Source organism: Monodelphis domestica, chromosome 7 (assembly GCF_027887165.1).
Source record: "Monodelphis domestica isolate mMonDom1 chromosome 7, mMonDom1.pri, whole genome shotgun sequence".
NCBI lineage: Eukaryota > Metazoa > Chordata > Mammalia > Didelphimorphia > Didelphidae > Monodelphis > Monodelphis domestica.
Genome location: NC_077233.1, coordinates 229010299 through 229026111, shown reverse-complemented (window position 1 = coordinate 229026111; position 15813 = coordinate 229010299).

The window sequence follows — 15813 nt, the reverse complement described above, 5'->3', positions numbered from 1 at the left end:
CCCAGTTGGGATTTTCTTGGCAAAGATACTGGAGTGATTTGCTATTTCCTTCTCCAGCACATTTTACAGATTTGGAAGCTGAAGCAAACAAAGGTAAGTGAATTGTTCAGGGTGTAAGGATTTCCCCATCAGGGAATTCTTAATTGGAACAAATTCCCTACTGAGAAACATTCCCCATTTTGATGTGAGAACTCGCCAGGATCAGAAATGGGAGGGCCTCTACTCCAACAGTACTTAGGACTGCTTTAGGGGAGAAAACTCCTTGCTATGGGAGGACCTCTATTTCACCCGTACTTAAGAATGCTTTAGGGCAGAAAGCTCCTTGCTAAACAGTGAAAATACTTGAAAACCATACTTAATAAGGCAAGGAGTTCTTTGAACCAGGCCTGTTTTTAGAATTGATACAATGGGATGCTAGGTACCTAAAAGGGTCGGGCAAGTTTTCTCTTGATGAGATTAGCTGACTCAGCTGTGTTTTCTCTCGTTCAGACTTACTGAGGAGATTGGTTGACTTAGCAGGAATTTAGATGGGCAGTCCTTTGGAAAGCGTCTACAGTGATTGGTAGATGTAGGGACTTAGGGGAGGTGACATGGGAGAAAAACCCCTATATAAGAAAAAGCAGAATCTCTTGAGGATAGATCCTTTTGGAGGAATTCCTTTTGGAGGATCTCTGATGAGGATTGCTTGGGAAGAATCTCTTGAGAGAGGCTCTGGAGAAGGGAAGCTCTTAGAGGACAATCTCTAAGGAGGTCTTGCTGGAGCTCCTCTAAGGGGACTCTGTCCCTCTGGAGGCTCTGGAGAGAGGCCCTTTGAAACAGTCTCTGGCTGGAAGGCTCTCTGGTGGAGTCAGCTGAGATGGAGCTGGCCTGGTGTCACTAGAATCCTTGTTTAGACAGACCTTGTGGTGAGTGTTAAAAAACTGACTGATTTCTCTCTTAAGACTCAGGTCTAGGCCATATTGGCTTGAGGCCCTTCATACTTATTCCTTTCTTACTCTCTCTCTCTCTTTCTTTGATTACTCATTGTATTGTTAATTAAAATCTCTATAAAAACCAATTGACTTGGGTATTTGAATAATTGGGAATATTTCCCTGGCGACCACCTTATATTTGATTTAAAAACCAAGACACTGTAGTGAAACATATTTCTGCGGTCAAATTTACTCACCCTCTCTTATATCTATCACAATTTATATCTTCCACCATTTTAACTCACTACAGTTTAAGACCTCAACCATTTTAAATATCACAAGGGTTACACAAGAAAGTATCTAAGGCTAGATTTGAACTCAGGAAGATGAGTCTTCTTGACTCCAAGCCTTGACACTTTATCCACTGTATCATCTATCTGTCTAGATCTATAGATCTTTAAATGGAATGAAGGAGGTTTAGGACTTTGCTCTGACTTTTTCAGTTCTGTTTTTTTTTTTAATTACTTACCAACCAAGCCTTTTGTGTATATTCTTTTACCAACTGGATAACATTGAGAAGCCAAACATATATATTCCAGTCCATGAGTGGGGAAATTATCTAATCTTTGTTGCCTTTTTGAAAGTAAGATTTACTAATTAATTAAGAATTAGAGGTTTTATACCTTTATCATTTTCCTCTTTTGAGGATATATTTTATCCTCATGTCCTGAGAGGAGAAAGTTATTTAGAAAGAATATTAGAATGTGGGGGCAGCTGGGTAGCTCAGTGGATTGAGAGCCAGGCCTAGAGACGGGAGGTCCTAGGTTCAAATATGACCTCAGACACTTCCCAGCTGTGTGACTCTGGGCAAGTCACTTGACCCCCATTGCCTAGCCCTTACCCCTCTTCTGCCCTGGAGCCAATACACAGTATTGACTCCAAAACAGAAGGTAAGGGATTAAAAAAATATTAAAATGTAAGAATTATATTACAATGAGCAAGGAGATGGCAAGTCTAATAACTGATTTGTCCTAGCTGCCCATTTTAAGGAAGTTGAGATAAACAATGGCCACAATTTCAGAATCATAGACATACAAGCAATAGGGTCTTTTGTACCTGCATCCTATTATAGTAGGCTTAGTAATGCCAGGTAATTATAAAAATAAGATTCACTATAAAACATTAGTAGTTCTCTGTCTTGGTCGGAGAAATTTGTTTTAAAAAGAACAGGGACACCGTTTCCCAAAACTCTCTGGGCTCCATTCAATTCCAGGGAAAAGTTATAAATACCTTTTTGGAACAGCCAATCATACAACAGAGTTCCACAGTGTTCAAAAGTTCTCATAGTCAGGCTTATGATCTACCAGATAGGAAATAGCACAGTGGAGAAACTGAGTCAAAAACATCCTGCCATTACCTTCTTAAGACCATCTTCTCAACCTTCCCAGGCATCTATGTTTTCCAATTGCACTCCCTTTGAGAAGTTTTTGCATTTTCCTTTCAATGGTGGACAACTTAAAATAGTTTTAAAATAATTCAAAGTTATAATTGGATTCAAATAGAACAAATAAAATCAAAGATCCAAGATGTTCCACCTCACATAGAAAGTTCCAAACTTAAGAGCAGGGTATAATTATTTCCCAAATTGACATCAGTATCATTAACTTCACAATAAGTAGCAATTAGTAAAAACATTTTCCCATAGTACTTATTAAATATATACAAGGATGTACCTAAAGTTTTCAGGTTTCTTTTTCTAAGTTTAATTCATCCTGATGTAAAAATTAGTCATTAGAAATTAGAAAAATAATCACATTTGGGGGTTTTACACATAAAATGAATGCATGATAATTCACTCAAAACCCAGAAAGACATTGGCTACTGTATACTGCTTAAAGCCAACTCAAATGGAACTAGGTAAGTAATCCTATACTTAAGGATCCCTGTGAGCAACATATTGAGTTAGTGTTAAATTATAATATTATCCATGTTTTATGCATTTTGTAAAATATTTCACAATTACATTTTAATCTGGTTCTGTATTTGACACCTTTGACTTAATGCATTGCATGCCAATACCCAAGGACAAAAGGGAGTAAACTTTGGTCTGGTGACCGAAGGTTTTCTCAAAGATATAACACTGATAAATGTCAATTGAGTTACAATTTATCCAGCAACTTTCCAATAATTTCATAATCAGTAGTCAGACAATTCATCATGCAAATAATTTCTACACCATTAGCAAAACCTTAAAAAATTCTCCAATCCTTAATGCCTCCCTCGTGGGGCTACAAATATGTGTTTATGTTGGAGAAAGTTATCTGAATTCTTCTATAAGCTAATGTCTTAAAAATTATCTCTAATTTCATAAGTCTTCTGTTCCCCCTCCTGGTGTCTTTCACAGAGCTGACAAGGGTTTAGGATCTCACTAGAGTCAAAAAATTCAGATGGTCTGGAAAGATCTTATAAACCTTCTCAATGAAAATGGACTTCCAAAGATACTGAGTTAACTTTAACAAATCTGAATATACTTATTTTGAATATTTAAGACTGAGGGACACTCCCTTCCAGATCAAAATCATCAATGGGCAAATGGGTGGTTTATTTTAATTCCTGTTAGATGACTTTGCTTTTAATTTACTTAAGCAATTAAATTCTGCCAAATCCTTCATAGAAGATAACAATTACTCCTTAAAAAGATATTCTGGATTTTTTTCAAATTACTTGTTATATTTATTTTCACATGCTTCTTTCTTTCCAAGCTGGAGAGAATAAATACCTGCATTAGGTAGTTTTAAAACACCATATTGAGAAACCTTGAAAATCCATGACCAAAAACTTTTCACAATGAGATCATAAAAATTTTGAACTGAAAAGGACTTTATAAATTATTGCCTACAGGAAATAAGGCCCAGCTAAGTGAAGGAACTTCCTTAAAGACCATACTTAATTCTGATTCAAATGCAGATAACACGATTCCAAAATCAATACCCTTTTTAGGATGCTATTTTACCTTCAATATAAGGTTCTTTTTTAATTTGGTCTGATTTCTATTGCCATATGTGATAGCTCTCCCTAATGTCTTCTTTTTAAAATTTTTATTTTTTACTACCAAACCTGGTGAACTTTTCATATATCAACAAACATGAACATTCCAATATATAGGAATAACTCAAAAAAAAGATTCTGAATGAAACTGGATTTTGGTTAACATTGTCTTTAAAAAATTTATATTAAATTTGACATAGCAAAACTGCCTGCTTGTCTTTATTCCCTTATGAGTATCTCTTTGTGGTTTAATTCTCTCTATATTCAATGTCTCATCGATAGTCTTATTTTTTTATTTTCATTTCTTTTCTTTTTTTACATCACGATTACTACCCTCTGTCCTCCATAAAAGCCCTCTCATGTAAGAAATAAGTATACAGCCAAAAACAAATCAGCCCATTGATTGCTGTGTTAAGTTCTTAAGTCTTTTAGGGTTGTTTGCCTTTATATTGTTGTAGTCGTTAAATGAAGTGTTGTGTGTTATATTTTTGGTTCTATACATTTCCTTCTACAACAAATCATGTTTTTTAAAAAACCCTTACTTTCTATCTTAGAATTGATACTAAATATTGGTTCCAAGACAGAAGAGCAGTAAAGGCTAGACAATTGGGGTTAAGTGACTTATCCAGGGTCACATAGCTAGGAAGTGTCTGAGGTCAAATTTGAACCCAGGACCTCCTATTTCTAGGCCTATATACTAAGTCACCTAGCTGATATGCCCCTCTAATTTGCTTTTTAATTGTTATTTTTTGTCTCATGAGGTAAGACAGTTAATAATCTTTAACCTGCAATGTTTTGCAGATGAGTTTATATATTATTTTTTAATTACTTTTTTCAATCAGCAAAAATTTTCCTTCTTACCTTCCTATCCCAACTTAAGAACTAAAGAAAATCAAACCCTATTATAAACATGTTTGAACAATCAAAACAAATTTCCACATTGCTCATGTCCCCAAAAAAAGAACAATCTTATCCTACATTATGAATCCTTCACTTCCTTCTTAGGAGATGAGTAGCATGTTTCCTCATTAGTATTCTGGAATTATGGTAAGTATTTGGTGATATTTATTTAACCATAATGTGTTCATCCATTCCCCCAATTTAAAGGCAGCCCCTCAGATTCCCATTCTTTGCCATCTCAAAAGAGCTACAAATATTTCTGTTTTTTTTTCCTTAGGACTAATCCCTCACTTAAACTATCCTCCCCCTAATTCCCTGCCCCCTTGTCCCCTTACATTCCTATTTCTTATTGAATGAAATGCATACCCAACTCTAGGTATGTATGTGTATTCTTCCTGCCTTTAACTAGTACCAAAAAGAGTAAGGTTGAAGTGTCAGCTGCTCCCTTCACCCCTTTCTCTTTGTTTATATAAACACAAAATTTATTTATATAAATAAATTTATATAAATGTTGATTTGTACACCCTAATTATATGGGATAATTTCCCCTAACCTTTCTTTCCCTCTCTACTCTGGCCCCCACTGTATTCCTCTTTCCTCCTATTTCCAGTCTTTTCTTAAGATCATCAAAAAATAACGGAAACACTTTCAGGCTTTGCACTCCCTCTATGATCCCTGATGCTAATCAATTTCATTGGGGAAGCCTGTATCTTCACTATATATTAGAATATGAGCAGTATTTCCTTGTTTGGTCAATTGCCATTCCTTATGTTTACTTTTTATGTTTTGATATTTCCATAAAGAATACTTAGAAGTAGTCTATTTCAACTAAGATTCATTTTTTTCCCCTGTGGGTAAATACATTATCTTTTTTCTTCTGGATTGTAACAGCCCACACCTGTATATACACAAGGGAAATTATCCATAAGGATTGTTTTAGGGAAGCCCATGCTCCGTCCCATGCATGGCAAGAAAAACATTGACCTTTGATCCCAGCATCTCTAAGAGTTAGGTGAGCGAACTCAGGTTTCTTTGTGCTCACCTGGCTGAGATAAACCATGCCCCTACCGTGTTGTAATTTACAGTTGAACCAATGGCAATCCACTGTGTATTCATCCATATGTATTATGTACATTTGCATCTCAATGACAATAAATAGGAGCGACCACAGAAAGCCAGCCCTTACCTTATCACCTCTCACCCATCTCGGTTTTTCCTGGAGCTTGGCCAAGCTCAACTTTAACTTCCTCTCTATATATCTCTCTTTCTCTTCCTCAAAGACCTTTTCTTCTTAATCTCTTATCCTCAAGTGATTCATGCTTAGAGTTCCAGCTCTAAGGAACCGGTGATTTCTTTCTTGATCTCCTATCTTCAAGCCGGACTAGTCTGTACTTACAGCCCTGGTTGTAAGGGACTGTGGCTTTTTTCTCAGGTGATCTCCATGTTCATTGCTTACTCCCGTATGTTGATTCAAAGCTACTTAACTGTTTCATGTCCTTGTGAAAGCTAAGTAGCTGAGCTTATTCTGTGGAGCTTGATTGTTATACTTATTTCGTGGGTGTCTGCCTCCTTAATTATCCATCTCCTTGGCTCCAGTCCTTCCCCCAAGGTCAACCTTCTATCTTTTCTTTCTTGGGAGGGCTGTGGGCCAGCCCCTCCCCCCCATCATATTCCAAATTCTCTGCTCCTCTGTAGTGGTGACTGCTAAATCTTGTGGGATTCTGATTATGGATCCTCAGTTCTTGAATTCTTTCTTTCTGACTACATTAAATATTTTTTCTTTGACATGGAAGCTCTAGATTTTGTCTATTGTGTTCCTGAGAGTTTTCATGTTGAGGTTCCTTTTAGGATATGACTGATGGATTCTTTCTATTTCCACTTTACCCTCTAGTATCAAGAGATTTGAGTGATTTTAAAATTTCTTATGATATAATATGTTGGGGGGTTTTGGTTATGGCATTCTAATAGTCGAAAAATTCTTAAATTTTTCCTCCAGGATGTGTTTTTCAAGTGAATTGTTTTTGCTATGAGATATCCTATATTTTCTTCTTTTTAAAAACCCTTTTGAAATTGTTTTAATATTTCTTAATATTGTCTCATGAAATTATTGGTTTCTATTTGGTCTATTCTAATTATCATGGGATTTGTTGCTCCAGGAAGGTTTTGTATCTCTTATATTGTAGCATTCCAAGCATATTCACATCTATGAAATATAAATAACTGTATGATTACTGTGTTGCCAAGCATAAGGTTACACCAATGAGGCTTGTGAATGTAACCTTAACTGGCCATGCGGCCCTTGGCTAGGACAAACTCATTAACATGTTCAGACTCAATTCCCCCAGGAAAGTGAGGTTTGCAATCTACACGTCCAAAGGTGTTCCCTCTACCTTGCCACCCAATCTTAATTGTCTATACTTTGTGATGTGATTGCTACGTGATTGGAAACACCTCCTTGCTTCCTCAACAATAAAAGCAAAGGCAACTCCTTTGAACTTCCTCTTGGATCTTCAATCTTCCCTAGCAATCTCTCTGTTTCTCTCCCTCTCTAAACCTTCTCCTTCCCCGAAGCTGTAACCATCTAGGCTTGCATTCCTTATCTTAATCTCCTCATCCTCCTCATGTTCCTTTGTACTCATATTTTCCTATCAAGGAGAATATCATAGGTTTGCCTGCCTATTCGAACACTGACTTGTCCGTGTCTTTCATTCTTCACCCTCATTCTCAGTTCCCTATCTCTCCTCGGGTCCCATCACAAAGGTGAGCCCTTCCCTTGTGTGACCCTGCTGGTCAGGGAAATCCTTAAGGAACACCCCACATATATGAAGCTGCTAATTCGCTTTTTTTTTTTTAAACCCTTACCTTCCATCTTGGAATCAGTACTGTCTATTGGTTCCAAGGCAGAAGAGCGGTAAGAGCTAGGCAATGGGGGTTAAATGCCTTGCCCAGGGTCACACAGCTGGGAAGTATCTGAGGTCACATTTGAACCCAGGACCTCCCATTTCTGGGCCTGGCTCTCAATCCACTGAGCTACTCAGCTGCCCCCTAATTCACTTTCTAGTACTTTCTTCAGTAGCTACATTTTTTTCTTTTTAAATAAATTTTTTAAAAATTTAAATCTTCATTTTAAAACATTTAAATAAGTTAAATAAAAAATTTAAATCAATTTTTACTCTTTTTTTAAAGTTTGAGTCAAATTTTCACCCTCCACCCTTCTTTTCTCTCCCCACTCCCTGAGATAGCAAACAATGTGATATACATTTTACATGTATAAGAATGTAAAGCATCTTTCCCTATTAATTCTTTTATTTTGTTTTCTTTTTTTAAATCCTTAGCTGTGGGCTTAGAATCAGTGCTGTGTATTTGTTCCAAGGCAGAAGAATGGTATGTGCTAGGCAACAGGGCTTAAGTTAACTGCCCAGGATCACACAGCAAGGAAGTATCTGAGAGCAAATTTGAACCCCAAACCTCCTGTCTCTAGGCCTGCCTCTAAATCCACTGAGCAACCACCTGCCCCCACATCAGTCCTTTTGTGGATGTCATATCTCTTAAAATTTTTCCTCAGGGAATCATTTCCTTTATAAAAACATTTTAAACTCTCTTTAAAAGACTTGTTTCATGTCTTCTGAGAATTCTAATTGGGTTTTCTTGGAGACACTGCTTGTAGATATTTTGGAGTCATTCATTCTCTTCTACTTTGGTATCTTGAGTGTTCCAGCCACCATGGGATCCTTTTTCTGTTTGTTTGCCCATTTTTCCAGCCTACTTCCTGACTTCAGATTTGATCTTAGGGCTGGGCTCCACTGGACTTCTGGATGGAAGGTCCCATCTGATCCAGTTGCTGCTTTCTTTAGTAACTGACTAGAGTGTTATCAAAAAATCTCCAGAAGACCAGGGATCTACTGGCCTTCACTGCTCACAAAGGGGTGTGATCCAGGGCAAAGTCTATTTGCTGCCCCTCCTCCTCCATTCCGAGCCCTACTAGTTCCTGATCTGGGTTTTGATCAGAACAAGAGTTGAATACTGCTGGATTCAGTTCCTCTCAGTCAGCTGGGAAGTTTGGCTGTTTTAGAAGGATAAGACCACAGACTACCCTTCGGTTGCAGATTCCTGGCCTGGTTATTTTGCTACAGGCTGGGCTCTAGAACTGAGATCCTGCTCTGCTCCTGGGGTCAGAGACAAACTACTGCTGCTTTTTTCTCCTTCCCAGGCCCCCTACCTAGAATGCCACCCCTGTGAGGAGGTCCTCTTGGCAGTCTACCCTGGCTCTGTGACCAGAACTGGGGAGTTGATAAAGCTGTCTATTGGCACGCGTCTTTATCACAGTGCCCCAGTAAGGACTTAGGGGTGCCTCACATTGATCTGATGTCTACTTTGGCTTCCATTCACAGTCGGGAGTGCTGACGTGATCTTCCAGTAGGGTGTTGCTTCCCCAACCCAGTTCCCACTGTCTGTCTCATTGCAAGTTCTTCTGGCTTTCCCCATCAGGGTTCAGTCTGGTGCATTATCTGGGTCTGTTTGAAGGAGTTTTGTGAAGTTTGGCTGCATTGCTTCCTGCTACTCTGCCATCTTGCCTCTGACTGACTTTTAACTAGTAGTGCCCAGGGGTGCTACACCTCTTGCCTTAGGCTTCTCCCGGCTGTTAGAAAATGCCTCCAGCCTCTGCCCTTATCACAGTTTCATTTTCTGGTTCAGATGTAAAGAAATTACAGGAAAGGGAAAGAGTTTCTATCTCTATCCATGTGAGACATAACACACGGTAGGTCCAGGTTTATGGGATACAAAGAGAGGAGCAGACCCAGTTGGATTGGGTTTCCTTTCTGGTGAAATATTTGGCTATTTCCTTAAGGATAGTCATTTAGCAATATACGATTTAATGGAATTCAGAAAAGATGAGAGTCTGGTTGACGTATTGGTGTTTATTGCCCACCTTAGAAGTTAAATTACACCCTGTGGGACATTAAGTTGATTTCATAAAAACTTCAGGAGAGTGAACAGAGAAGTTGCCCTCCAGGTTCCAGTTTTTGTTTCCCTTCACCTTTTTGGTGTGTTATGCTCTTGTGACCCTTAGAACTAAAAGCCTTGGTGTAGTGAGTTAATGGTTATTCATTTCTCACTGAGCAGCAAACCAACATTCTGCAGCAGAGTAAGATGGAGATCACCAAATAAAGCCTTTGGGCTGCCATGATGAAGTCATTTCTGCAAATCTGCAGGGTGTCTCTGGCCCCATGGCAACCAGAACATGCCAGAGCTCAGGAAAAAGACTGAAACAGAGCTGCTTTTCTAATAAAATGTATAGAAAGTAAATTTTTAAAAAGCCAGATTCTCATTCGGCCAGGTGGTTAGAGATTCCACCCCACTCTTTTTAAAAAGACAGATCACTGCAATTCCCATAGTTTTACTCAGATGATTCATTGGAAATTCTGGGCTAAAAGGTCACACTTAAAAATCACACCTTTCACAGTTAGGGAGAGAGGAGAATTCTTAGCCAAGAAGAGATAAAAGTGATCAGAAAAGATAAAAGACAGTTTGACTACATAAAATTAAAAGCATTTTCATGAATAAAAGTAATGAAGACAGAATTTAAAGAGAAAGCATACCATGGAAAAAATATTTGCATTAACTCTCACCAATAAAAGTCTGATATTTAAAACACGCAAAGAATTAACACTATTATTTCACACACACACACACACACCATTTTCCAGGGGTAAACAGTTATGGGATATGAAGTTTTCTTTTCTTTTTTAAACCCTTACCTTCTCTCTCAGAATCAATATTAAGTATTGGTTCCAAAGCAAAAGGGTATTAGGCAACTGGGGTTAAGTGATTGCCTAGGGCCAAAAAGCTAGGAAGTGTCTAAGGCCAAATTTGAAGCCAGGACCTCCTGTCTTCAGGTCTGGCACCCTATTGTCTGAGCCCAATATGAACAATTTTCAAAAGAAGAGTTGCACATTATAAATGACCTCCTGAAAACATGTTCCAATAACTAATAATAAGAGAAAAACAAAAATGATTCTCAGGTTTTACATCATACTATGCATATTGGCAAAGATGTAAAAAGATAAGATCAGTAAATGTTGGAGAAACTATAAGAATACAGGCATATTGATGCACTGTTGGTGGGGTCATAAAGTGGTGGTTCAAAGATTTCAGGCTTTCAGCTGGAATTATGCAAGAAAAGGGAGTGTTCATACCCATTTGACCTAATAATCCCACTATTGAGTATATACCCCAGAGATGATAAGGACAGAAACAAATATCTGTTAAATACAGAATATTTAGTAATAAAATACTTCGTGGAGGCTTGTCTTTACCTCTTGGCTTCCCTGGTTTATTTTTCAAACAAAATGTTACCTTCTGTAAGGAGCCCTTCTTGGGCATCCTTAATGCTTTTGGCTTCCTTTTGTGGTTTTCCCTAGTTTATCTTGAATATTCATCTTGTTTGCAAATAGTTTTTTGAATGTTGTCTTCCCCCATTAGATTCTGAGCAAGCTTAAGGGCAAGGACTATTTTGTCTTTCTTTGAATTCCAGCTCTTAGTACAGTGCCTGGCACATAACAGGCAGTTAATAAATGCTTTTTGACTTGACTTACCTTGATTGAAGTGTGACTGAAAAGAAACTCTATGGCATGAAAAGGTAATGGAAGATTATTGTTCAGGAAAAAAGGACAAATATGAAGAATCCACAGAAATGTGGGATGATCTGTATGAATTAATCCAGAGAAAAATAAGCAGAACCCTAAGAACCACTTACACAGTGATTCTCCAACAATGTAAGTTAGATTACTAAAAGGAAGTTGAGAGGCAGCAAGGTGGCTCAGTGCATAGAAAGCCAGCAATTCTGGAAGAAATTATGATTATAGACAAATAGAAATATATGAACTGATGAAAAGTGAAGTTGCTGCTCATCCTTCATTTCAAAGAGGATCAATAATATCACCAGGTGATGTCTTGATTTGCTTGTGAATTGGATTTAAATGAGGCCGAGTGGCACCATTATCATCAGCCTCACTCTCTCTTTCAGAGTCATCAAAGTCCAGACAAAAAGACAAAAACCAGATTAACTGGCAATGGCCCAGGGTGACCTTGGCATAAGTGCTCCAGAGCACCTACTTCAGCCACCTTCCTGGCCATTGGAACATATTGTTATTATCTACTCATTCAGGAGGTGGAAGTCCTCAGGGTGTTCAGGGAGAACTAATGCCTCTAGCATTAGAGCTTGCTGAACCTGTCTCAGGGCTGCTCATCCATCTTTGGTGTTCACCTTTTATCAGATTCTCACTTGTTGCATTTGCAGTGGCCATATCCTGGTCTTGGCAGATAGGCTAACCCAGGTTGAGGGTAAATAAGAAGCCTCAAACCTGTCAACTGGGTTTTCTGCAAGTTTCAAGTTTGCTTCTGCCCCCTGTGAAATCATACTCAGGAAGTCCCAGGCACACCCGTTTTGGACCAAATAACACACCTTGAAATGTTTGGTGACCCAAGTTTGGTTGGGACTAGTAGATATAGTCAAATGTTGAGTACCCTTATTTGTCATAGTAGCTTCTCCCATTGTATTGGGAGTCTTCTCTCTGGAAGTCCAGCTCTTGGTTTGACCCTTTCCTTTTTTTTTTAATTCATTGTAGTTGACCACTCCCAGATACCCCAGCTGCTGGCTGCAGCCTCTTTATAGCCTGCTTGAGCCTGTCTACTACATGCTTGCTGTACCAAGTTCTCCAGAGGGTATAAAAGGTCACTCTTAGGAGAATCATCTCTTGTGGTGCATTTTCCCAGAGATACGGTTCCCAGAGACCTTGGCTTTGTGTGGATTTTAGGCACTTGACTCTGTTTGGTGGCCAAAATTGAACACCATCTCTTTCCTGAGTAAACACTTGTTTTTTTGCTGACTGCTTTAGTGGTTCGGTGTTATTTCCAAGTTAACAAACGCAATAGTAAGTTAGAGGGATGTCTACCCCAAGCATGTGAAACAAAGTGAAGTAAGAAAATTCAGTAAAAATCATAATGTACACTAGGACTACATCAATGTAAACAGAAAGAATAACCACAACTGAACAACTGCAACTAAATATGTTGTTGTTGTTAATTTAATTGTACCTGACTTCATGACCTCTTGGACCATGTTACACTAATAATGTCCAGGAGGTTTTCTTGACAAAGATATGGGAATGGCTTGTCATTTCTTTCTCCCATGGGTTGAGCAAACAGAGTTTAAGTGATTTGCCCAGTTGTTGGAGATTAGATTTGACCTCAAGTCTTCCTGACTCCATGCCCAGAGCTCTTTCCACTGAAGCACCTGGATATCTAATATAATAAAAGTATAATGATGAAGCTTAACCCCAAAGAAGTGATATAAAAAGACAACTTTCCCATGGGTGTGGAATACGGTATATAACATTTGACTATTTTGATATGTTCATTAGTTTTACTGGACCTTTTTTGTCTTCCTCTTTTTTCATCTTTTTCCTTAATAAGGGATGTCTTTTTTGGAGGATGGAGCTAAAAAAATAGCAACAAAATTATATAAAAAAGAAAAAATTTTCAAAAGAAATTTCATGTTTAATTCTAAAATTATAAAAGGGATATTTGTCTTTTCATGTGCTAGGGCTGCCAAATTGTGTCCATGCTCTAGGTGTTCAGGAGCTTTTCCGTGAAAAAAAAATCTGTTTATAGTTTAAACAATAAATAAAAATATAAACAAAAAATAAAAAAAAGTTTAAAATGGTTTGAGGGAAGATGAGGATAGGTCTTAATCTTTTGAATTTAGTCAGCATTGGGAAACTTCCAGTGTGAAAAATTCCTTTGACTGAGCAACTATGATACAGTGGATAGATCACTATTACTGGAGTTTCCAAGAACAGATCCCAGTTTTAACACTTAATGTGGCCCCTAGACCTTAGTTTCCTTATCTATAAACTAAGAGGGTGGACTATATTGTCTCTTGAGTTCCATTCTGGTTGCAGACCTGTGATGGAAAGAAAATATCTTTAATTGTAGCCTGTGGCATTGAAAGGCTATGTGAAATCCTTCAAAGCACAAAGCTAGTATATGCCCAGAGGCAAGACATGAACTTGGATTCTGGATTCCAAGAGCCTGGGGTGAAATCTTGCCTTTGACACCAACTACTACTGGATGACTTTGGTTGTTACTATAGACCTCTATTAGTAGTTGCTTCATCTGTAAAATGAGGGAAGTTATCTCTACTAGCAGCAATGCAATTATCCAGGACAGTTCTGAGGGACTTATGAGAAAGAACACTATCTGCATTCAGAGGAAGAACTGTGGGAGCAGAAACATAGAAGAAAAACAACTGCTTGATCACATGGGTCGATGGAGATATGATTGATGATTAGACCCTAAAGGATCATCCTAGTGCAAATATCAATAATAAGGAAATAGGTCTTGATCAATGACACATGTAAAACCCAGTGGAATTGCTTGTTGGCTATGGGAAGCAGAGGGGGAAGGAAGAGGGAAAGAACATAAGTCATGTAACCATGGAAAAATATTCTAAATTAATTAAATATTTTTTTAAATGAGGGAAGTTAGTCTAAATAAGAGATTCTTTTATTTTTTTAAACCCCTACCTTCCATCTTGGAATCAATACTGTGTATTGGTTCCAAGGTAGAAGAGAGGTAAGAGCTAGGCAATGAGGGTTAAGTGACTTGCCCAGGGTCACACAGCTGGGAAGTGTCTGAGGTCAAATTTGAACCCAGGACCTCCTGTCTTTAGACCTGGCTCTCAATCCACTGAGCAACCCAGCTGCCCCCTAGATGAGAGATTCTTAACCATTTTTAGGTCTCTTTGGTAGACCAGCAAATACTATTGATCTTATCTCAAAATGACTTTCAAAAAATTTTTTATAAATGAAGGAAATAATTTTTGTTTGCAGCTATTTGTTTACAAGTCTCACTGCATTAAATTGTGAGTTTCTTGAGAGTAGGGACTCTTTTATCTTGCATTGTATCTCCACCTTTTTGCACAGTGTATAGTACACATGGAAAGGGTGTAATAAGTGTTTGTTGACTGCTAAATTTCAGTTTGAAAGTTGGTAAAAATAAAGCAGTCTGAGGTACCCAGATTAAGAACCCTTGGATTAGAGCAGTGATGGCAAACCTTTTAGGAAGGAGTGCTGGCCCTTCTTCTCATTCCCCCCCCCCCAAGTGCCAGGGTGCCCTGGCCCCCCCTTTACCCCACACAGGGGAGTGAGAAAGTGCTCCCATTGGGCTTCTGGGTGGAAGGGTGGGTGAAGTGAGGAATGTCTTCACCAAGTGTAGAGGGTAGAGGGGAGTGGCCTAACCACTCTGCTTCTCTTCAACTCTGTCACCTTTGAGTCACCCACCTAACTGCTGTGTGCTCCTTTTTGGCTGCTTGGCAGAGGGGTGTGGATGTGAAAAAATGTTGTCAGGAGTTGTGGAGAGGGGGTGGGGAGCAGCTCCACCTGAGCCCCTCTGTCTTTCTAGTAAAGAACTCTTGGGGGGGGGGTGGCTGCATGCCCACAGAGGGTACTCATGCCATAGGTTCACTATCACGGGACTAGAGGGTCTCAGAGTTTCCTTTCAGAAACCACGCTTCTTTGAACTTAGACTTTCCTGACTCAACACCAGCCATCTCTCTATGCTAGGCTTCCTTTAAAAATAAATATTAAACTTTTAAAATAGTTTGCATTATTAACATTTTCTTCATCACTTTCTTAGGTATAGTCAATAAAAAACAATAAATAAAAATATTACCTGTATTTTCTTTTTTTTAATACTTTAACATTCATTAAAAAAAAAATTGAATTCCAAATTCTCTCCATCCAGCCCCTCCACATCCACTGAAAAGGCAAATGATATTATCTCAATTATACATATGATAGCTCTTCCTACATGCTAATTACATTTCTTTTAAATAGTTCTTTAAGGCTTACAAAGTACTTTTTTTTTTGCAGATGAAAACATGTGATTTATT